Source organism: Carcharhinus amblyrhynchos, chromosome 11 (genome assembly GCF_965287045.1).
Source record: "Carcharhinus amblyrhynchos chromosome 11, sCarAmb.v2.hapA, whole genome shotgun sequence".
NCBI lineage: Eukaryota > Metazoa > Chordata > Chondrichthyes > Carcharhiniformes > Carcharhinidae > Carcharhinus > Carcharhinus amblyrhynchos.
In genome coordinates this window covers 19,188,877-19,212,716 of record NC_137334.1, presented here as the reverse complement: position 1 = coordinate 19,212,716, position 23,840 = coordinate 19,188,877, and the positions used below count along the sequence as shown (strand labels likewise).

The following is a 23,840-nucleotide window of genomic DNA, read 5'->3' as shown; positions in this document are numbered from 1 at the left end:
CATTAACAATGTGTGCATGATTCAGCTTCTTTACAAAAAATAGTAAATTCTGGGCAGATAAACTAGAAGTCAGTGGCAAATGTTCAGACAGCCAACTTTGAATATTTTTTGATTCATGTAGCATCTTGGTTAGTGACACCCTGATATTTGTAATAGTCAAAACATACCACAGTATGGTGCTGCTTGCAAGTGTCTGTTCTGCGTTTTGACTAACTTGGTGTAGCTGAATGATAGTCAAGGGAAAGGGCAAAACTTTCAGGCTGTAACAGTCAGAAAAACATAGGATTCATGTGGGTGGACCATTTTTGCTCTTTAAGCATCATGATAATGCATGATTGCAGCAATAGCTCCATCTATCCAAGAGTGTTTCCTTCAAAAGTGTGGTAACTTGGCCATATAAGGGTAATAGAACACATTATGATATTCATTCATCTTTATTTATCAAATATTGTTCAGCTTGGATTGTGAACTGGAGGCAGCGAGTTAGTGATACAGTTCCCCCGTGGTACTGATGAATCACTGACATGCTCAAACCCACTAAAGACATCAGTATATATATTCCAATAGGAAGATGCTTACCACTAACATTCCTCCCACCCCACCAACCCCCAACTCCCCTCATTGCTCCAAAGATAAGAAACAATGTAACTCATTTCTCAACTAAACGTCAATCTTTCAGGAGGTTTGCAACTATGCTATGACCTGTGCAGTAACACTGGTGATTCCATGGACACTGGCGAGACTTGTTTCAATGGAACTGGACTTGTGGGCACAGGAGTAGATTGAAGTTTATATATGAGTGTCCCTGCATTCCCTCCTGCAGCAGAATCCTTGTACATCCAGAACCACAGCGGTCTTTCCTATTTTTAACAGTGCTGTCTCAGGGTCATGGCATAGATGAATGTGATCCTAATGCCTGCGAATGACTTTTCCATTGGTTAGCTTCACTACCAAAGACACTGGACTACTTTAACTGAGGATGACTCCAGGTAGCCATCGTTGGTTACTACCAGAATTCCTTACAGACACAATCCTTAGCATGGTGGTCTTATCTCTCCTTCTGCTTTTCCTACCTCTTTCTCAAAGTCGCTTTGACATCAGGATGTAGCAGATCGAGGGGAACACTTTGGCTTTCAATCCATCAACAATTCAGCCAGTGAGAGCCCTTTTGTTGATTGTGGCACGATATGATAGTGGAACATGAACTGTGAGAGCTGGATTCCCAAAGTATTACCTACTGTTCTCCTCAACCCTTCTTTCAGTGTCTGAACAGCTCACTCAGCTAAACAGTTTGAAGCTGGATGAAAAGGAGCAGTATGCACATGGCATATTCCATTTCTTTGCACGTGCACTTGGAACAAATCACTTGTAAATGTTGTACTGTTAACAAAAACAAGAGAACCCAGTAAATCATGGGCTGAAAAAAAAGTTAGTGCAGCCTCTTGATTGTAATTAGATCTGTAAATGTGGCTCTTGTGTATTTCTAACCACTTAGAAGGTACATCCACAATGACTAGAAGCATATGATCCATGCAAAGCCCTGCAGAAGTCCACATGAGGTTGAGACTTTAACAGCAAGGTAGCAGAAAATTCACAGAGAATCGAAAAACGTGGGTTTCCAAGTTTTACTGTGCATATATGAATGCCAAAAATCTAACTGCCACCATAATAATGCTGAGCACTGATAGCTAGTACTGAACCTATCACAAAACCTGGCCGCTGACTTGCAAAAATATAAATGTAACCTGTATAACTGCATAAAGAGAGCCTTGATTTCCTTAAAACCCCTCAGTTCACAAATCATTTATCCAGTTCTTACAGGATTTAACATTTTACGGTTATCAACATGAATACGGACTGTTTCTCTCCACAGATGCTGCCCGATAAGAAAAAAATTCTGGAAAAACTTATGTCAGATTTCCAGCATCTGCAGTATTTAGTTTTTGTATTCAGATTGTGTACCATTACCTCAGACAGAAACATTCACGAGAGTAAACAGCAGTGACAATTAATAAATAGGAGAAAGCTGAAGTCAGGAAAGAAGTCTCAGCATAACGCTAATCTCACATCAAGGCATTATGTAAACATAACTATAGATACAAGCTACTGGCAGTTTCAATATCGTGATTTTCAGAATATGCTACTTTGTTCATTTACTGCTCTGTCTCTCTCATTTCTCAGGCTTTTTGCACCGAATTTTTGCTTTTTGTGCAGATACACGGGACTTGTGTCTTTAGCTCGAAATCCCATTGGTCAAGTACATGGACTTGACCAATATAAAAAATCTAAACCACACGTGCAATTCTATTCCAATTGGTGCGTTTGCAAGAGGCCAGAGGTTCATCAGGTCTTGGAGAAGCTGACCACAGCGTTGAAGACAAAGGTTATTTTTAGTTTAATTACATCAATTTTTCATCATTTGGTATATATTTTTGTGGTATACTTGAGATCTTCTTGGCACAAACCATTAATCTAGAGCCTTCTTGAAAGTCAGTGTGTCTTCTCCCAACAAACAATGCTGAATGCTATCATTAATGCCACAAACTTGTCTGTCCTGGAGCACCTCCCCCAGTACTGCTTCAAACTAACTAAATGTTCAGAAATTAATTCAGCTTGGTCAGTTTTCAGAAAATGACAATGGAACTTGAAACACTGGATAATCACTTAGGGCATAGGATTGTGATGATTCTGAATGTGTGCAACTAAATCTATGAATGAAATGTCTCCTCGCCTCTGTGGTGTTGCTAAATTCCTTGAAGTTTTTGCCTCATTTACATCTCGGAGAATTGAGTGCTTTTTGGCCTAATCTGCAATTTTGTTTGCCAAGAAATGTTCTAACATTTCCACATGTTCACTCCAGTCCCTGTTCTCTTCCACAAACTAAGTTGATCTTTCTCTACACCCTAGTTATGATTGTAACACTACATTTTGCATTCTCTATTATGAGCAGCATGCTTTGTCTGTGTAACACAAGAAATACTGTTCACAGTATATTAATATGTGACAATAATAAATCACAAAGGTTCAGAATTAATGGACCAGATTTTGCTGTCATAAGTGGGACAAATGGCACAGTTATTTATGGACAAATTGCAGCATCTTTGAGTAAGAAGCATGTGATGCTGAGTGAGTAGTCAAAGGTTGCTGCCCAGGCCATGCAACTCTGCCATCAGCTTTACGAAAATAAGATCCAGCTTTCTGCTTCAGTTTTGAAATACATTAAATGACATGCAATTGCTGTATTTGTATGACTAGTATGAATTAAAACTCTTAGAATGTTAGTTCTTGCCATTGTTTAAGTACTCCTAACATTGTGATAACTGAATTGCAGCATGTCAACAACTCTGGCATTGAAAATTAATGATGCCAAGCGTGGATGGACAAGTGTGCACAAACCTTCAATCGGACTGGTCAAGATATACTCAGGTTCCTGTCACAACGTGCAATGTAAAAACCTAAATGTACAAGGGTACATTCAACTGTACAAGGATACAAGGGTATACTCAACAGTGACAGGTGCCACTTACATGCTCTGCCTGGGCAAACGAGGGCCCAATATTCATCAACATTCGTAAGAAACATGTTATAGCAGACAAGAATTCAAAGTCTTGTTTAGATTCAGCTTGACCTTTTTTTCAAAGTTTACTTTTAAACAATGTTTTTCAGGAAATGACAGGGCTTGTGAAAGTTTTCCTATCTAGGATACGTCCACTGAAGTTCCAACATTTATTAACTGACCCATTTGGAAAGTTCTTTCTTCATTTTTCACTCTGGTATTAAAGTAATTTGAATCTACCAGCTGTCCTACATTGTTGTCATTTCATTCAATTACCCTTTTTGATACTTTGACAGCACAGCATTCATATTGGCATCTATGTTTTTTAATCATTTTATTATCAGCCAGCACAAATCGTATTGTGCTTGCAGAGATTGTTGTAAACTGTCACAGTAATTGCCCAAAAGCTTCATCTTATCCCTCAGCAGCAGGCCTGGTCTCCCAGCAGCTGAATGCAGATGAGAATTTTCCTTCACAGCACTAAATCGCACTTTCAGGAAGAGTTCACATATCTAACTCTGAACAACTTATGGAAAACCCTGCACCTTTGAAGATCAAATTAAGAATAGACCATTTTTAAAAATAGTCAACATTTCTGCAAATGTAGACTTTAGTCAGAAATTTAAAAAAACAAAGCTCTTAAATCTCCATGTCAAAAAATTTCTGCTAGGCAAATTAGCTTCTAGTCTAAGATTAGTTATTAATTTCACCCCTACCACATTGACAATATTCTTCTGTCAAGTTGGGCTATATTTTCAAGATTTTTGCCATTGATAAATAGATCCATATGATTAACAAATCAAAACTAGAGCAGAAAAATCTCTTATTAGTGCTAGCTCTTCAAGCCACTATTTTATTCCCCATATATTTTAAATACTACGCAATTCTCTTTCAAAAGCTATCACAACCCATTTCAATAGCCACTTCTAACAAAACATTCCACATTAACAACCCTCTGGAAAAGTCTCAACTTATTTGCTCCTCATCCTTAATTACTCTAGCAATCGGCTTATTCTCATTAATTTTTCATAACACATCCTTATTACATCCACATGTCCTTAGCTATAAGGAACGTGCAAAACATGGTTAACCAATATTTTCTACAAACTTAACTTCTGTGCAATAATATTCAAGTCAACCACGTATAGAGCCAAGTATCTTTTTGCTTCTTTCTGACACAAGTTCATGCATTTTCCAGGTGCCCTACTTAATTACTTACTGTCGACCTTTAGATTGCTTTCCCATTGCTCTTCAGACATCTCTCCACACAGCTACATCTTTACAGATCTGCCCTATAATATCTGAGGTGTACCATACTTTCACAATATTGGCCCAGGTGTTACAATCGCCAGTGAGGTGACAGAGCTTGCCACTAACCTAAAGTTGCCCACAAAGATTTAGCGAATTCTCTGGCATAGATATCACCTTTCTTAACATCAATTTCATTTCAGCACCAGCTATAAGCATCAGCACGGTGGCACAGAGATTAGCACTCTCAGCACCAGGGACCCAGGTTCAAGTTCAGCCTTGGGTCACTGTCTGTATGGAATTTGCATGTTCTCCCAGTGTCTACATGGGTTTCCTGCAGGTACTCTGGTTTCCTCCCACACTCCACATCAAAAGGTGTGTAGATTTGGTGGATTGGCCATGCTAAACTGTCCCTTAACGTCAGGGGGAATTAGCAAGGTACATGCAATGGACTATGGGGATTGGGCCTGGGTGGGATTCCTGTCAGTGCAGGCTCAATGGCTGAATGATCTCCTTCTGCACTGTAGGGATTCTAACATTCATAGCAGCAAACAAGCTGAATGGCCAATCACATTGAAGCATTTATATGAAATACTCACAACACCCTCCCCCGCCCCCCAAATTGGTATTCACATAATTATCCTGACAAGTGCAAGACAAAAAGCTTTGACAAAATGCCTGTCAGTAATACTCAAGTTCGATACTACCAAATACTATTAATATAAGATTGGTTTTTCAAGCCAAGGCAAGCTGGTCAGCGATATTATGATTTAGTATGCAGTTCAACAAATAGTAATTTTTAAGTGCTTTTTTTTCCCCAAAAAGTGTCATGCACCAGCATATTATCTTCCAGACATAGTTTAATATTTTGGACAGTATATTAAAATGGACACAGCAAACCATGTGCTTTTTGGCTCTACACAATCCTAAGTCTCAAACAAACACCCAAGTTAAGCACAGAGTGTGCCAGCCAGGGAACATACATCTGTTTAAAAATGGATCATCAACAAACAGAATTTTGTCTGTTTCACAGACGAAACATGGAAACTCACTGCTAGATAATGTAAAACAGATCCCATCAACCTTTCTTTGAGTTCTGTTGGCCTTGTCACAATTAGACTGGATGAATTGACAACACTGCAATCCACTCTCCACTTTTCTTTGGACAAAAGAACTTATGTAAGTCGCATGATGAGCACAATGATGTTTTCAGACTTTTGAAAAACAGCAAGAGTCGCTTAGAGAGAGAGAGTTCCATCAGACAAACCATCAAACTAGCTATATGTCAACTAAGCAGCCAAAGCAAGCCACAAAAGCAGGCCTCAACTTGTTCCAACTTCAAGTTCACCTGAGAATCAAATATAAAAAGCTTCACAGCTTTCTGAAGAACAACTGCTTGTAAGAAAAGCAAAAAAGATTATTCGAATTATTTAAATTGAAACAACCACATTAACAAAGTTACACACACCACATACATCCTGTGATTAATGTGTTTTGTAAGAAAATAAATTCTGACCATGACTTTGGTCATGGTTCTGACTATGGCTTTAAATTAAGGGGGGGTAGCTACAGGACGGATGTCAGGGGTAGGTTCTTTACCCAGCGGGTGGTGAGGGATTGGAATGCCCTGCCTGCTGCAGTTGTAAATGCGTCTAGTTTGGGGGCGTTTAAGAGATCTCTGGATAGGTTTATGGACGAAAAGGGATTGGTATAGGCTAGTGGGTCATTGTTTTTGTAACTGGTCGGCGCAACATCGTGGGCCGAAGGGCCTGTTCTGCGCTGTAATGTTCTATGTTCTATGACAACTGCAACATTAACAGTGGAAAATGGTAGAAATTTACAATTTAATTTGTAAAGTTTTGACAGCGCCACATGGAGGAAGAAGAAATCACTAGTAGCAACTTCTGGGTTTAACTACATATGACAAGAGCTGTCATCAGTTTCACACTTGTAACAAGAGTTCCTTGGAATTATAACTGTAAAAAGTTGGACCATTAGCTTGATTCAATTGCTGTCCAATTCAGTATTGAGGGTGCAATGATCATTCCAGCATTTCAATATAATCTTGAAGTAGTGCTACATTGTCTTTTTGAAGAACTAGATCAAGGTCACAACTATCTGTTCACGCCTCACAAAAGATTTGCTCATGTCTTAATAAGCATTCTTTCCTTAACCAACACCACCAAAATCAGAGTTAACTGGTCGTTCATGTTTTACTGTTTCACAAATACTGCTGTGCATACATTAGTGCTGTGTTTACTTACCCAGCTGTGACTTTTTAAAACAAAAGGCTGTGAAGTACTTTGGGAGTAAAATGGGAACATGGACAATGTTATCATAATGCAAGGTTTTTGCAGTCTTCCTTGCACCAAGTACTTTTAGCTGACCATCATCTTCAACCCAACCATAAACCCTATCCCCTCTCTCCCTCCCTTTTCTTCACAAACAGCAGCAAAACTCACAAGTCCTCAGGATCAACCATCTAGAATCTTCTTCTCAAAATCTTGTGCCTCTTTCTCCTACTTTAACAGCCCATTTAAAAAAAAATCAGTGATCAAGCTTTTGGTTGGTCTGCCTAACCTGATCCCTAAACAGCCATTTTCCTTACACCTGAGGCATATCTTTACACACTACATAAGAACATAAGAAATAGGAGCAGGAGTAGGCCATCTAGCCCTTCAAGCCTGCCCCACCATTCAACAAGATCACGGCTGATCTGAAGTGGATCAGTTCCACTTTCCCGCTTTCTCCCCATAATCCTTAATTCCCTTGTCTGTCAGAAACCTATCTACCCGTCACTTAAATATATTCAGCGAGGTAGCCTCCACCACTTCAATGAGCAGGGAATTCCAGAGATTCACCACCCTTTGCGTGAAGAAGTTCCTCCTCAACTCTGATCTAAACTGTCCCCCCTTATTTTGAGGCTGTGCCCTCCAGTTCTGCTATCCTTTCTAAGCGGGAAGAATCTCTCTACCTCTACCCTATCTAGCCCCTTCATTATCTTATGTCTCTATAAGATCCCCCCCTCAGCCTTCTAAACTCCACCGAGGACAGATCCAGTCTATTCAATCTCTCCTCATAGGCTAACCCCCTCATCTCCGGTATCAGCCTAGTGAACCTCCTCTGCACTCCCTCCAAGGCCAATATATCCTTATGCAAATGCGGCAACCAAAACTGCACACAGTACTGCAGTTGCGGACTCCCCAGTACCCTGTACCGTTGCAGCAAGACCTCCCTGCTTTTATATTCTATCCCCCTCATGATAAAGGCCAACATTCCTTTCGCCTTCTTGATCACTTGCTGCACCTGCAGACTGGGTTTTTGCGATTCGTGCACAAGGACCCCCAGGTCCCTCTGCACCGTAGCATGCTGCAGCTTTTCTCCCTTTAAATAATAATCCCTCCTATTATTTCTACCAAAGTGGATAACCTCACACTTGCTAACATTATACTCCAACTGCCAGTCCTTGCCCACTCATTCAGCCTATCCAGCTCTCTCTGCAGCCTTTCCACACCTTCCACGCAATTTGCTTTTCTAATCATCTTTGTGTCATCAGAAAATTTTGTTACCCTATACTCAGCCTCCTCCTCCAGATCATCTATGTAAATGGTAAACAATTGAGGCCCCAGCACCGATCCCTGCAGCACTCCACTAGCCACCAAGTGCCAACCAGAATAGCACCCATTGATTCCAACACTCTGCTTCCTATTAGGCAACCAATCCTCTATCCCCGTTAACACCTTACCCCCAACTGCGTGCACCCTAACCTTTTGTGAGGCACTTTATCAAATGCCTTTTGGCAATCTAAAAACACCACATCCACTGGTTCCCCTCTGTCTACTAATAAAGTTCTATATATATGCAAGCTATATATATGTTGCACTTTTGTCAAAAAGATCTGATTATAACTTTGATCTAATTTCTAATCTATATTTTGATGACGTCATTTTCCCCATTTAGAATATGCCAAAGCATCAACTATTTTCATCCTATAAAGTGAACATATCACCATAACTAAGAAACATCTAATTTGTGCATGTCACGTTCGGCAAGTTCACATTGAAACTTTTAATAGTCAGGGCCTCAATCTATTTGCACGTTTAGAAAAGCAGTAGTGTTGGTTATTTTTTCGCAAAATGTTTCACATATAGGAAGGAGTTCCTGTTAAAATCCAATTTGATTCCTTGCCCCATGTGCCTCGATTGGTCTTTGTGCTTATTAAGTGTTATCAAGCTCATGTCATGGCCAAAACTGCATTTAGTACCCCGACACAAAAATATCAAATATGAAAAGTCTTGCTTTTACCTAGGTGAAAAATAATATTTTTATTTTAGTGAGGCATTTTGTGAAAACAGGAGTTTTAAAGGTTAGCGCAGGAAAGGGTCCTCCTTCAATTTTGCCAGCCTATCAAAGATTCAATCTACTTAGTCTGTCAACCTATAATTCTAGCTCACCAGGGAAACTAAATCAACTCAGCCAGGACAGACCACAAAGCCCGAAGTCTTGAAGCCCTGCACCATTGTTGGAGAACAAAGATCAGCATTTAAAAGCAGCAGTGATAAAGTAGCAGTCCTTGCGTATTTCAGCCCCACGTGGTTATTTTCTTAAAAAGTCAGCCTTTAAAAATGCATCCTTGAAATGAAGCAACCTCGAATTCCAGCATTATACTGAAAAGCAGAGATGCAGAGGAACTTTCCTAAACTGACAGTCATGCATGCCAACTGCAGTAAGGCGACAAGGCAAAATAACCTTCCATATTTCATCTCTACATTAATTTAGTGCAGCCCTGTTTTTGACCTGTCATTGATGAGAAGCTGCCAACAGGATGAAATAATGTAGAACATTTAACACTGATTGCTCCAACACTCCTGTAGGAGTGCTGTAAAGTGTTACTGTGTTATGACTGAAATAGAGCAGTTTGGCTGCAAACATATCCACATATGTCCACTTATCAGGGTTGCCATCATCCTTCTTCAGAGTTTACAACTACCTTTACATGCATAGAATCGTGAATTTGAGGGGGGGAGGAAGTTGGGAGAGAATCTGCTGCCAAAATGTCAAGACAGAAATTTCTGTCACTGTCAAAATAAATTTGTTTACAACCCACGAACATCTCAGGAAGAAAGCATCATGGGTTACAAGTATGGGCTCACAATACGTCATTCTACAGTCACTGCAAAAAAAAAATTCAACTTGTGATAATATATTATCAGTTGGTGAACATCTTAATAGCAATTAATATCTATTTTGTTGCACATCAATTTTCTGTTGTTAAGCCTGTCACCAAATTAGTTTTGAATCAGATCCCAGTTTGGAAATTTCTAAGATGCAAATAGGCTGACAAAAGACAGATATAAAACACTAGAAATGAACTTCTGATCTTTGCCATGTAGGAACACTCATTTGTTGCACTCTGCACAAAGTGACCCAAGCTGGGAATTGAACTGAGGTCCCTGGCGCTGTGAGACAGCAGTGCTAACCACTGCACAGTCTGATGAGGTCGGTTTAGGCACTTACAATAGTTACCCAGAGGTTAGAAGAATTTTTTAGTTCTAACTTTGAGCACCTATTGGTGTAACCCTGGCATAACCATCCAAAAGTTACTGATTTAAATCTCAATGTTCCTACTTAGCACTTCTGGGCAACTGCTGTGCAGACCCTTACCTGTAACGGTTCAAGGGTATGTTCCAACGTATCTTTGAAACAACCCTAAATCCATGGTGGGAGCTTGGAAGTTACGACTTAATAATTTGCCTACAAGGATCTGAACCATGTAGTCTGCTGTCACAAAGATGACATACAATACATGGCATAGAAGCAGGCCAATTGACTCAACCAGAACATGCTGACTCTCTGCTCCTCAAATTTTGATGATCATATAATCCTCCCATCATCTGTGTTTATCTAATTTTTCCTCAAATGCATCCAATATATTTACTTCAACCACTGAGGAGTTCCACATTCTTACCACCCTAAGCAGTTTCTTCTGAAGATTTCTTGATAACCATCTTGCATTGATGGCTTTCAGCTAAGTTCTTCCCCTCAAGAAGAAACATTCAGTATGTAGAATTTCATGTTTCATGCGCTGAGTTCTGGCTAGTTATTCACATTCAGACATTTACATTTGGGTAATTTTGCCAAGTCATCAGAGATAGTTTGATGAGCAATTATCAACAACATCCTAAGAATACTTTCAGAGAAGCTCAGTAGTTAGCTATAACATCCCACTTGGTGCTGGAATGATATAAGACAATAATTTGATCTTCTCTACCCCTACTTCAATTTTGAAAGAAATTGGAATACTTCAAAAAGATTTGTCCCATTTAACAAAGTGTGCACAAGACAGCACGAGAGAGACAAGAGAATGGTCAGCAACCATTTTCTTACTTAGCAGAATACAACGTTCAGATCTTTGCAGGCAAATTAAGCTGTAATTTCCAAACTCCCAGCATGTATTTAGGGTTCTCCAAAGTTACACTGGGACATCCCCCTCAGACCATTACAGGCAAGGGTCCAGTTGGCAATTATTGTGACTAAGTAATTGCTTGGTAATTACCCACATTAAGGCCAAATTGCTAGGTTCTGTAAATGGTAAATCTAGCTGATTTTACAACTATTTACTTATAGTTAAGATTCTATTTGCAGTTATTAAACTAAGTAACATCTGCTCAATTGTTTGTTCTATTGCTTCCTGAAACCAATTATCTACGGTGGCAAGTTGAGATTTTAGTCACAACCAGAACCGGTCATCCGACTAAGAGTCATATTGGACTCAAGATGTTGGCTCTCCACAGCTGCTGCCAGACCTGCTGAGTCTTTTCAGTCTTGAATTTACCTCAGCTCTCCAACATCTGCAATATATTGGTTTTATCATGTAGAAAGAGATGTTGCTCAGAAAGCCACTGCAATAGATTTGGAGGAAGTCAACGAACAAGTGTTCAAAGACCAAGTCAAATTTATTCTCTCCAGCAGAAGTTTCAACGTTGTTCATATCACACTACTTGTCAATCAGAGTATATTGAATTGCCAGAAGTCAACACGTCACTGCCCCATCGGGTGGAAAAAAAGGTAAACAGCAGCAAAATAACAGGCTCAAAGAAGAATTTTTAGTTTCTGAACTTCAAATGTAATCTTCACATAAGGAACTAAAAGAAACTTGTGTTCAGAATTCAAGATCACCCGCCCACCCCAACTATATTCACTGACAACTCTTTTCAAGCATCTCCACACACTCAATTTTCTCCACTTCCCTGGAAAAACCCATATTATACCCAACCACAAACTAATCTACCTTTTCCCTTCATTCTAAACCAAGGCCACCAAACTCTACCATGAATAGCCTCCCCCAACCCCCAATTCACCATCACATGACTCTTGCAATTACAGTTCCACTTCTCCCTTGGTGAGGCCTCAGTATGGGTTCTGCTCTACTTCAATATCAACAATGAATTGAGCAAAATCACAAGGTGATTATTCTTGGGCTTACCGTATTAACCTCCTCTGTCTTGGAAGCCAAGTACACTTTCCTCCGAAGTTCTGCACCCCAATCTACCTCCTTGGCTCTGGTCTGTGTTTCATGCGTAACTGCTGCAAAAAAAAAGTGCAATGATTTATCCTCTCCACCCCTGCACATTATCATGGGAACAGAAATACACTGAATGTACAACATAGCAAAATAACTGTCAAAAAGGTAAGGGAAGCAGATCTCAGCAGTTACATTAATTTCCAAGCTTAGGCTTTTGTCCCAGAAGCTAAGATCTTACTATATATTTAAGAAATTTTCATACACAAATATACATCAGCATGGCTAATTCATAAAATTGGTCAAGACTATGACTCACTAGGAACTTCAGTCAATAGCGACAATCTTGTTATCACTGAAGATGCATTAACAACCCTGTGTTTTGTACAAGGGAACATCTGATTACTAAGGCAAGCACTGGCCAAAGAGATGCCTGTCTGCAAGGACAAAGAACCCTGAAACCTCTGGCAAACTTATTTTAGATAAAAAGAACCCAGACCTGGAATATGCATCCTTTGTCCATGCCAAGGGAAAGAAGAGGGAGCGATAACACACTGAGTTTAGTTATTAATCAAGTTAAGCACCATTGTTTATATATTAGTCTTTTTTGTTGCGATTTTTTTTCCCTGATTGGGCTGGTTTCTCACTGGGTTGTGCATGTTCCACACACTGACCTGTAACTTCTACAGAGTTGCAATCTCTGCCAGATTGCCACTTTCAATGCTCAACTTTGCTGTAATTGCACAGCTTCTGCCTTGCCCAACCTTCCACATTCAGGCTGGGTGGGTGACATACAAGTTGCGTAATGTCCCCTCACCGGCAGCATCAGTGCAGATTAACTGGTGCAGAGAGGGGTAGGTCACTCCCCATTTTTATAGCAGTAGCTGCCATAAATGGGATGTTTGAAGGGGATAAGGGGTAAGTATGTGGTTCAGGCGGTGGGATATCGTGTGTGCTGGGTCTAGGTGTTTCAATAACTAATCTGGAGCTCAAAGTGTTTTTTTTCTTTGAGCAACTACCAGAACCATCTGAAGTTAGCGATTTAAATCGCTTCTGTTTGATGGTTTCCAGCCAAGGGCAATTGTCCAGAGGAAGTTATAAGGGACGTCCCAGCACATCACTGGGGGGTCCCCAAAATGTGACACTGATGATCCCAGAAGTTATGGACAATTATTTCAAAAAAAATACATCAAGAACCATGTTTCACGTTATCCTTTGGGGTTTGGATACACTCACAGGTAATATCAGCAGGGTTCTTAACAATCAGCCTTGGTGAGGGAAAATGGGGAAGGACAAGCATCCACTTTCCATTCAGATCCATCCTGACCCTAGCCAATTTTCTATCCACGGAATTGCTTTATTAATGTGGGGAGCAAGACTTTTAATGAAATTGCAGTAAGACCGATGCTGCTGGCAGAACTGGATTTTCCTTCTAATTTACACCTCCACTTCCCCTCAGCTGATTATACCCAGTGACCTTACCAACACAAAAGTCTTGTACCTATTTTTTTCACCACTTCGGATAGGATCTGATTTGGTCAGGGAGGGCATCACAGAGTGATGCTGATCAGGGCACTGCAGAAGGCAGGAATCTCAGATTCTGCAATTATCCAATAGGTTTAAGGTTCTCCCGACTTGTTTGGACGACACAGTTCTCTGCAGCAAAGAGCGAGTCCACATAGCTGTGTTGCCTGTTTGATGCCATGTTTTGGGACATCTGCCTCTAGTCACCTATGACTGTTGCCATCCCTTTATCACAAGCACTCAATATTCCTTCTTATACACTTTGTCCTACATTGTGGCTACTGTTAGGGGGACTACCCCCACTAGCAACATCTGTCCCTGAAACCATTCACCCAGTTTGAACCAAGTGAATAAGGAAATGGCGGATGAAATGAACAAATATGTTGCTTTTGTCTTCATTATAGAGAATACAAAAAACATTCCAGTAATGGCTGCAAATCAGGAGGCAAAGGGAAATGAAAAGCTTTGTGAAATTACAATCGGGGGAAGGTGGAACAGAACAAACTGATGGAGCTATGTCTCCAAGAGGTAGCTAATGAGATTAACGTTCATTTTCCAAAATTTTGGAAAGGTTCCATCAGAAGGGAAGTAGAAAAGTAAAATTCCTCTATTCAAGAGAGGGAGGCAGGAAACAGGAAACTGCCTCAAGCATCCACTGAAAAGTCTCGAGGAGCCTTTTGAAGGTGAATATTGAAGATTGTGCCATTGACAATGCACTGAAGCTCAGTGGTGGTGGGAAAGAGAGAAGAGGGCGAATGGGTACCACCGCAAGAGAAGGATGGTGAATTGCAACAGTGAAGCATTTGAAAATATGGATCCACATACACCCATCACTCAAGAAATTGCAAGATTTATACCATGGATTAAATACTGTTGCTAGGGCCGGACTTCACAGTTGAGAAAGAAAGCTGTGGAAGTCCTAGAAATATTTCAAGTCTACATGGAATACTGATGTGCATCAGGTGGTTGGAGTGTGGTGAACATTGTATCTGTTTGTAAAAATAGCATGGTATGGAGATGCTGGCGTTGGACTGGGGTAAACACAGCAAGAAGTCTCACAACACCAGGTTGAAGTCCAACAAACTTTTTGGACTTTAACCTGGTGTTGAGAGACTTCTTACTGTGTAAAAATAGCATACAGAGTTAATTAAAGGCCAATTAGCTCAGCACCTGTGGTAAGTAAATTTCAGAACTTTAAAGATAAGATTACTACATCTCAAGATTAGTGCAGTTAGAAATAGCTGATGTGGATATAAAAGCAACAATCTTGCTAAACCTCTAAAATTCTTTGAGCAGATAGAGTTGGAGTGGGCAAAATACAGCAGATATACTGTACATGGACTTTAGGATAGCCTTTGACAAGAAACGAGTGATTACAACTGAGACATGAATGAAAGAGGATAGGAATTGGTTACAAGGGAAGAAAGTTAGGCGTCAAAAAGTTTTGTTTTAAGGTGCGAAATGGAATTTGGTTGTAGTGTCTCTGAGGATTCGATTCTAGAATTACTTGTGTGTGTACAAATATTTATTATTTGGATAACGGCCTGGAGAGCGTAATGGTGAAATTTGCACATGATAGCAAAATAGGTGGTAACAGTAAATTCTTCACAAGACTAAAGGAAACCTCTAGATATGTACCATTAGTCAAAAGGCAAAAGAGGTGCTCCAAGAGACTACTAGGCAGAAATTAATCGATGCAGCAAACTGGCTGGAGGTCATGGCATAATTTATTGAATATTTATTCAACAGTTTTTTTTAAACTGACCAACAGTCACACAGCAATAAGCAGCTGCTTTCTGACAATCACATCATGCAAATTTATTACATCATGCATTGCAGAGTTACTGGTATTTCATTTCACTGCATATTCCATTGCGGGGAAAGAGATGCTCTTTGGAAATAGGAAATTAAACAAAAGAAAACTGCAAAACATTTCAGCTCAATCCATCATTAAGCCATGAATTTTAATAATAGTTGTAAAGTTAACAACTGAGATTGTAAGATGCATGCACAGTACTCCTCCTTCTTTTATACATTTGCAACTTAGCAGCTGCTTCTACCAATAACATATCTGCCAAATGACAGCATAGTAATTTAGTGTGGGTTAAAGAGATTTTCAAAGGATTTAGCAAAAAGACTTCAGCACTTTGTAAAAAAAAACCTGCATCAGAATGGTTTGAGTAATAGTAGTGTTATTTATGCACAGTCATGAGCCTAAAAAAGCAGCTGCATCTGCTGCCAATGCTGTTCATGTAGTGTACTGTTTTACTCCATGATGTCATTGCAAGCAATGTAGTGGCCTGGAGCAAAGAAGCTCATCAGTTAGTAAAGTGCAATTAAAACAGCCTCACCTGTCAAGTAGGTGGAGCAAAAGGGGGAGAATGGAGCCGGGAATCTGGCTGGGAAGGGAAAGGAGGCTTCTGATTCACTCAGCGAGAGGCCTCATTTTAGATCAGATGTTCCCAACCTTTTGTGTCATGACACCCCTCTCTACAATAAAAAAATCTTGAGAGGCACATCTCCTATTTTCTGTCTTATTCCGATACTGGGAACTTCATTTTTAAGTTCTCTCTATCCTCTTATCCATTTTTTTTAAACCTCTCCCTCTCTCTCGCTTCTCCTTTTGCGCAGGCACATGGGAACCTTTGTTTTCAGCTCCAAGTCTTGTCAGTCATGCACATGGCCAGGAGGTCCAAGATCCATCATATCTTGGAGGTGGAAACAGTAAAGCTAAAGAGAAAAGGTTAGTTTAATTATATGAATTTTGAATCTCTGAATCTTCTTGTCAGAGCACACTGATTGGGAACTACTGCTCTAGATTACAGTCTTCATATCAGGTGTTTGCAGTTCCACAACTTCCAGTCAGACTTTATTTAGACCCTGAAGCCAATCACCAAGTTTGAGCTGCACAGCAGGTGGGCTGTCAAGACCCGGCCTCCCTGCAGTTTGAATCTCTAGCTCCAAACTCTCTTCCTGTTGCCCTCCTTCCTCTGCCAAATCTTCTCCCAAGGTGTGCCTATTTTACACAATCAGCACACCACTGGACCAGGGGACTGCTGCCTGCCTCCCCATACATGAATATGACGACCTTCAGGTACTTCAGTCCAAGCTACCAGGAAGAAGCCCTCGCACTGCAAAAGTGGGACATGGAGTTTACAATCCAGAATCATGGCCACAATGGGGCTCAAAAACTGAACACCTTCAGGATCTGAAAAAGATCCTGCACTGCATTTTCTTCAAATCATATCACTGATTTTGTGTGCAAGTTCAGACAAGAGCGCATGTGCAACTGGGTATCAGCAGAAATACTGTGACAAAGCAGCCCAAAAAGCACAGGTGATGTTTTTCACTTGCTGGCATATCTAGTTTTGTGTCCAGAGGTATGAAAATGGTTATATTTAGTGTTTTTACTTCAGTGGTGGGTAATTCCTAAATCATTACAATCAGAACCAAATAATGATGCGTACATTAATGGGAGCCCACTCAAACTTAAATTTTACACAGAACCCACGTGATTCTGTGTGACCAAAGCAACCAACACAGAACGTATGCACTTGTGTTCTGCCATCCTAAGCTATAGGTACCAATTAAAATGATCTTGTTTATGTATATCTGAATATATCTGCTGGGGGGCAGGGGGGGGGAGAGAGAGAGAGAGAGAGAGAGAGAGGAGAAACAAAGGTATTTGATACACCCAACACCAAAAGCACAAGTACAGCAAGTAATCAAAAATGCTGATGTAACAGGTTATACTTCAGCTCTAATGAGCCTTGGTCAGATCCTCACCTGGAGTACCGTATCTGCACAAGGAAGAATAAACTGGCCATTGGAGTATAAGAACATAAGAACATAAGAAATAGGAGCAGGAGTAGGCCATCTAGCCCTTCGAGCCTGCCCCGCCATTCAATAAGATCATGGCTGATCTGTTGTGGCTCAGTTCCACTTTCCCGCTTTCTCCCCATAACCCTTAATCCCCTCTCTTATCAAAAACCCATCAACCCGCTTCTTAAAAATATTTAGCGAGGCAGCCTCCACCACTTCAACGGGCAGAGAATTCCAGAGATTCACCACCCTTTGAGTGAAGAAGTTCCTCCTCAACTCCGTTCTAAACCGCCTCCCCTTTATCTTGAGGCTGTGCCCCCTAGTCCTACTGTCCTTTCTGAGCGGGAAGAGTCTCTCCACCTCTATCCTATCCATCCCATTCATCATCTTATACATCTCAATGAGATCTCCCCTCATTCTTCTAAACTCTAGCGAGTACAAGCCTAGTTTATTCAGCCTCTCCTCATAGCTCAACCCCCTCAACTCCGGTATCAGCCTAGTAAACCTCCTCTGCACTCCCTCCAGGGCCAAAATATCCTTGCACAGGTGCGGCGCCCAAAACTGCACACAGTATAGCGTACATTGGCCAAAATGACTATCTTGAAAGAGCCAAGTTATTAAACTAGATTACATAAATCAAGATTGTATTGCTTGGAGTTTAGAAGATTGTGGGATATCTAACCAAGGTGTTCACAATAAAAAAGGATCAATACAGCAAATACAGAAGAACTATTTCCACTAGTAGCGAACTTCAAAATAAAAGCGGAACAATCTAAAAGGCTGAATATTTTCACTCAAGGGCTGGTGGAAATATGGAATTTATTTTCTCTCTCACAAAAGGCAGTGGCTTCTGAGACGAGTGAAATTTTGCGGCTGACAAATTTTTCAGAGTACTCGGGATATGAATCAAAAGTAAATGGGGTTGAGATACGTCAGTTTATGACAACAAACTGGAGGGCTTGAGGGGTTGAATGCCCACAGCACAAAACGTTAAAGTTTGAATAGGAAATCACAGTAAATCACAGGGTGGATATCAAGTTGATATTTTATGTTCAAGGCTTGAAGATTGTCACAGGCAGACTGATGAAGACTAACCACTGCAATTTATGCGGAATATAGAATAGGATTAAAAGTTAGTTATTCAGATTGGAGGAAGATAGAAAACAGTATTCTACATGGATGTGTGCTGGGATCACACTGTAGGTTATAGCAAATGGCGAGTATAGCCAACACCAAAGAAGAATACACTATAGTTCAAGAGACAAGGAAAACGTGCAGATTGGACAATTAGGTGACAAATGAACTTTAACAAGATAAATAAAAGCAAAATACTGTGGATGCTGGAATCTAAAACAAATGCAGAAAATGCTAGAAAAGCCCAGGTCTGGCATCATCTGTGGAGGGAGTAAAATAGTTAACATTTTGAGTCCATATGACTTTAAAGCTGAACAGTGATAGAAATGCAACTCACTGTGGTGTCGCAGCTGAGCAGAGAAGCAGGTCAGCAATTGGTGGAGTTAGAAGAGATTGCAACAAAGATATGTAACAGGAAACATTAATGACGGATGGTGCTGGTAGTTAATGGAATAAAATCAGTGCTTGCTGAGAGAACAAGTGACAGATGGTCCAGTGCCCGGATGGGTGTGGGGCTTTGCACTGGGATAAAAAATGTTTTGATACAAAATAGAGTCACGAGAGGAGAATGGTCATGGTCTAAAGTTGAACTCGACGTTCAGTTCTGTGGGCTTATCCGGCCTAATCAGAAGATGAGATGCTGCTCCTCTAGTTTAGTGTTGGGCTTCAATGCAGCAAGCCAAGGACAGACATGTGAGCATGATGCCAAGTTGAAATGGCAAGCAACAGAAAGGTTGGGGTCATGCACAGTAAATGTGAGGTGATGCATTTTCAACAGAAAAATAGAAACATCACCTCAGTAGGGTGGCACAGTGGTTAAGCACTGTCACTTCAATGCCAGGGACGCAGGTTCGATTACAGCCTTGGGTGACTGCAGAGTTTTCACATTCTCCCCACGTCTGTGAGGGTTTCCTCCAGGTACCACAGTTTCCTCCCACAGTCCACAGATGTGCGGGTTCAGTGAATCGGCCATGTCTGTCCAAAGATGTGCAGGTTAGGGGGATCAGGCTGATACCGGAGTTGAGGGGGTTGAGCTATGAGGAGAGGCTGAATAAACTAGGCTTGTACTCGTTAGAGTTTAGAAGAATGAGGGGAGATCTCATTGAGACGTATAAGATGATGAATGGGATGGATAGGATAGAGGTGGAAAGACTCTTCCCGCTCAAAAAAGACAGTAGGACTAGGGGGCACAGCCTCAAGATAAAGGGGGGGCGGTTCAGAACGGAGTTGAGGAGGAACTTCTTCACTCAAAGGGTGGTGAATCTCTGGAATTCTCTGCCCGTTGAAGTGGTGGAGGCTGCCTCGCTAAATATTTTTAAGAAGCGGGTTGATGGGTTTTTGATAAGAGAGGGGATTAAGGGTTATGGGGAGAGGGCGGGAAAGTGGAACTGAGCCACGACAGATCAGCCATGATCTTATTGAATGGCGGGGCAGGCTCGAAGGGCCAGATGGCCTACTCCTGCTCCTATTTCTTATGTTCTTATGTTCTTATGGTGTGGATGGGATGCTCTGTTAGACAGTCGGTGCAGACTCGATGGGCTGAATGGCCACCTTTTGCACTGTAGGGATTCTAAACCCCATAAAATACCAAACGTGGCTCCACAGATGAGCAAGTTAAAAATAACTCAGCACAACAGCAATGCAATGAAAATACTACCAAAATAGTCAAAGGGAATTGGCTGCTATAAGAAAAAAACGTGCAAGATTACATGGATAAGGCGGGTTGGGATTAGGTAGAATTCTTTTTCAGTGAACTAGTGCAAACCCAATAGGCCAAATGCTCTTCTGCATTGCAAAGGTTCCGTGAAGCTGAGAGCACTGAGGAAATGCAATCTAATGGAAGTTGGTGATCAAATGATTCATGATTTGGAAATTAACAGCAGAGAAGAGAATTCCAACAAACCTTAAGATATTGAGAGTTAGAGTTACAGTATGAGAAAACTGGAAACCGATGGGATCAAAAGATAAAGGAAGACTGAAAGCATGCTGTCATTCTAATGTTCAAGCATCAGATCAGAAAAGCAAAAGTGTTGACGTAATCACTTAAAATGATCTCGTTAGAATTATATTCCATTTTGCAGAAAGTTTGAATGTTTATGGTGGGAAAGGTGAATGAAGCCAAGGTTCAATCAGTAATGTTTCTGATGAACAAATCTAATGATGCATTTTTCAGCTCTGCCTTAAGAACATAAGAAATAGGAGCAGGTGTAGGCCATCTAGCCCCTCGAGCGTGCTCCACCATTCAATAAGATCATGGCTGATCTGATTGCGCATTCAGTTCCACTTACCCGCCTACTCCCCATAACCCTTAATTCCTTTATTGGTTAAAAATCTGTGACTTAAACACATTTAACGAGGTAGCCGCTACTGCTTCATTGGGTAGAGAATTCCAAAGATTCATTACCCCCTGGGAGAAGTTGTTCCTCCTCAACTCTGTTCTAAATTGACTCCCCCGTATTTTGAAGCTATGCCCCCTAATTCTTGTTTCCATTATAAGTGGAAATAAGCTCGCTGCTTCTACCCTGTCTAGCCCCTTCATTATCTTATATGTCTCTTAAGATCTCCCCTCAACCTTCTAAACTCCAATGAGTACATGCCCAGTCTACTCAATCTCTCCTCATAAGCTAAGCCCCTCATCTTCGGAATCAACCTGGTGAACCTTCTCTGTACCCCCTCCAAAGCTAATATATCCTTTCTTATATTAGGGGACCAAAATTGTACACAGTACTCTAGGTGTAGCCTCACCAGTACCTTGTACAGTTGTAGCACAACCTCCCTGCTTTTATACACCATCCATCTCGCAATAAAGGCCAATATTCCATTTGCCTTCTTGATTACCGACTGCACCTGCAAACTGAGTTTTTGTGATTCATGCACAAGAACCCCCAGGTCCCTCTGCACAGTAGCATGTTGTAATTTTTCACCGTTTAAATAATAGTCCATTTTACTATTATTCCTTCCAAAGTGGATAACCTCACACTTACCAACATTATACTCCATCTGCCAGATCCTTGCCCACTCACTTAGCCTATCCAAATCTCTCTGCAGACTTTGTGTCCTCCACACAAGTTGCTTTCCCACTCATCTTTGTGTCATCCACAAACTGTATTACCCTATACTCGGTCCCCTCCTCCAGATCGTCTATGTATATGGTAAATAGTTGAGGCCCCAGCACTGATCCCTGCGGCACGCCACTAGTAACTGATTGCCAACCAGAGAAGCACCTATTTATTCCGACACTCTGCTTTGTTAGATAGCCAATCCTCAATCCACTCTAACACTCAGTTTTTATATTCTTTTCATTTATCTCCTGACTTAAGAGTGGCTAAAGTAAACGTTGGTCCCTTAGAAGATGAGAAGGGCGATTCAATAATGGGAAATGAGGAAATGGCCGAAGCCTTAAACAAGTTTTTTATGTCAGTACCATTTCTAAAATATTACATGACACCGGGACTTTCTTTATCTTTCCAATGGTCCTTGAAATATCCTGCTACAATCCAAACATAATTTCATGATTATTGCATCTGGAATCACTACAATGTGCAGGGGTCGGGGAGGAAAGGTAGATTGCTACCTTCTGATGACGCTTCTTACCATGTGATGTTGCAACGAAGTATTAAATATATTTATTTAAATCATGAATATATGCGGATATAGATAATGCATCTGCTTTTTGGAATACATCACTTATCTTTTAATACACCTATACATTCAGATTAGAAAATCAAAGTGTGAATTACATACACAAGAACATAATAGGAGCAGGAGTAGGCCACCTCGCCCCTCGAGCCTGCCCTGCCATTCAAAAAGATCATGGCTGATCTTGTAGTGGTTCAGTTCCACTTACCCCCCTGCTCCCCATAACCCTTAATTCCCTTACTGATCAGAAATCTATCTATCCAACAAGTTAGCCTCCACCGTTTCAATGGGCAGAGAATTCCAGAGATTCACTACCCTCTGACAGAAGAAGTTCCTCCTCAACTCTGTTCTAAACTGACTCCCCCTTATTTGGAGGCTGTGTCCTCTAGTTCTTGTCAAGTGAAAAATGACATTACTTGTACATTTAGCTAAATAGGTCAACAAAACACTAGCTTCAGAAAAAAAAAACAACTTATGTAATCAACCACTTGAGGGAACTATACCATTTAATATACAGAACAAGGCAATACTGTAATAAATCAGAATTCAATGCTTACATTTAGAGGATTAAAGGCAATTCTAAAATGTTTCCATTTTCATAAATCCAGGTTACTATTACAGTCTTCTCCTTGGTGGTGCTGGAGGGACAAATGCTGGTCGGAACGTCAAGACAATTCCTTGCTTTGAATATATTTTACTACATTGTAATTCAACCCACCTATCAATCACCAACCATGAAATTTAAAATTAGGCAAAGTGTAACTCCAAAGGCTTTTAAAAACACAAAAGAAAGTTCTCATTTAACAAATAATTCAATTTACTTGTCTCCTTTATTCAATTCATTCAATTTTGTAAGTCCAACACTATTAGCCTCAGTTAAAAGAAAAAACTCAATTTCACATTCACGGTAGAAAGTTGAACAGGGCAATTTACAACCGAACAACTCCAGCTTCTGCCTGCTGTCTCCAAAGAAACTAACATACTTGCATTTATATAGTGTCTTACTATCAATCCAAAAAGGTATCTTGAGCAATATTCCTTTTATAATGCAGTAACGTGTTATGCCAAATTGTGAATACAGGTTTTGAATTGGGGGTTACTTCCCAATCTAAATAAGAATATCCCTTACATAACTCAGTATTTCGAAGCACTAGCTATGGTGGAGATTGGCACTCTATTTAGAAAAACTTCTGAAACTCTGCAAAATCTATTTAAAACTAAATGACAATTTGCCCGCCCACTACTGTCAACCGTTATGAGAAGTGACCAACTTTTTCCAATGAGGAATTTCAATTATGTGGAGAGATTGAAGATTCAACAAACCAAATCCCATAACCTAATCCATAATCCCAATTTCTGTTCTGCCCTTATTCCACATCCTTTTCTAAAAAGTGG

At 40.5% G+C, this 23,840-nt stretch overlaps 1 protein-coding gene across 19 annotated transcripts in view; it reads right to left on the bottom strand.

Annotated features, from left to right (window-relative positions):
* Positions 1-23,840, bottom strand: part of LOC145349950 (poly(rC)-binding protein 3) — a 154,604-nt gene that overhangs the window by 105,737 nt on the left and 25,027 nt on the right. For 17 of the 19 annotated variants that reach the window (XM_080198659.1, XM_080198655.1, XM_080198668.1 and 14 more), the window contains exon 2: positions 12,291-12,391. The gene's annotated coding sequence lies outside the window, so the exon portion shown is untranslated. The remainder of the gene's footprint in view (positions 1-12,290; positions 12,392-23,840) is intronic. The other 2 variants (XM_080198660.1, XM_080198664.1) reach the window with 1 other exon arrangement.